At 32.0% G+C, this 1,467-nt stretch overlaps 1 non-coding gene across 1 annotated transcript; it reads left to right on the plus strand.

Annotated features, from left to right (window-relative positions):
* Positions 1–366: 366 nt before the first annotated feature.
* LOC150004098 (U1 spliceosomal RNA) lies at positions 367–529 on the plus strand. The gene has a single exon (XR_016512571.1). It is a non-coding gene; the product is annotated as a U1 spliceosomal RNA (small nuclear RNA).
* Positions 530–1,467: the final 938 nt, after the last annotated feature.

The raw sequence follows: 1,467 nt of genomic DNA on the forward strand, positions 1-1,467 counted from the left end.
AACCAATGTCAAATTGGAATTTGGATCTATGTCTTCTAATTCCAAACCCTGATATTTCCATGATTGTATTTCCATCATGTTACGTTGCTCTGATACCACTTTAAGTGAGCACATGGAATTAAAGCACATGGACTTTTTGAAACAAAATAATTCCAAAATATATCTTATACTATCTGAATTCAACTTTGAATGTCATTTGATGAATGGATTGGGATGCACACAACGTAGAGTATAGTACAAAATTCAAGTATTTTTGTTTCACATCAATTAAAGTGTTTCAAGGATAAGATCTTCAGGTGTTCTGAATCTGAAAGAGCCTGGTCACTTCCCCAGGGGGCAATGACACACAACAAAAAACATTCTCTCATACTTACCTGGCAGGGGAGATCCCAAGATCACGAAGGTGGTTTTCCCAGATCAAGGCTTATCCATTGCACTCGGATGGGTTGATCCCTGTGATTTCCCCAAACCTGGGAAACTCAACAGCACAATTTGTGGTAGTGGGGGACTGCATTCATGCTCTCTCCACACACACAAAAAAAGACATTTTCTTATTTTTATATACTAACACCCATGTTAACGTGGCCTTGGAAATCCATGTTATGATGAAGCCTCTCAGGTGAACAAATATTAGTCCCTGTTATAAATTTATTCTAACGGAAAATAAATAAATTTGTAGCCATAAAACATACTACTAAATTCTTGCTCTGCCTTTTAAAAGCTATGTAGGTTTGGCAAATCTTAATCTCTCTAAAATACTGTCCAGTTATCCATAAACTGGCATTATAATACTAGCCAGGCAAAATCTCCTATCCATGTTTAATGCTGTATTATAAAGTCTTTGGGTTTAGGGACTGTATTTCTGTGTGCCTAAGAAAATACTTGACACAAAGGAGGGATCCATTCTTTATTGAACTGATGAAGTTAAAAGATGTTAATGAACATGGAAGTAACTTGGAAATTATAAAGGTAATTGAAGATAATTGTTATTTTAAATTAACTTTTTATTTTAGCACCGTTTTACAATAATTTTTATTTTCCAATTACAGTTGATATACAATATTATATTAGTTTTAGGTGTACAACCCAGTGATTAGACATTTATACAACTTATAAAATTATCAATGTGATAGATCTAGTACACACATAGCACCACATATAGCTATTTCAATATTATTGATCATATATTCCTTATGCTGTACTTCTTGTCCCCATGACTATTCTGTAACTATCAATTTGTTTTAGATTTACAAAAAAAAAAAAAGTTAATATAGTACTGAGAGTTCGCATATTCCTCTACCCAGTTTATCCTATTAACATTTTAAATCAATGTGGTGTATTTGCTACAATTAATTAACCAACATTGATATATTATTATTAACTAAAGGCTATACTTTATTAATATTTCCTTAGTTTTTATCTAATATTTTTTGTTTTTGTTTTCTTAATTTAGGATACTGCATTACA

Source organism: Furipterus horrens, unplaced genomic scaffold, assembly GCF_987537825.1.
Source record: "Furipterus horrens unplaced genomic scaffold, mFurHor1.1.pri manual_scaffold_7, whole genome shotgun sequence".
NCBI lineage: Eukaryota > Metazoa > Chordata > Mammalia > Chiroptera > Furipteridae > Furipterus > Furipterus horrens.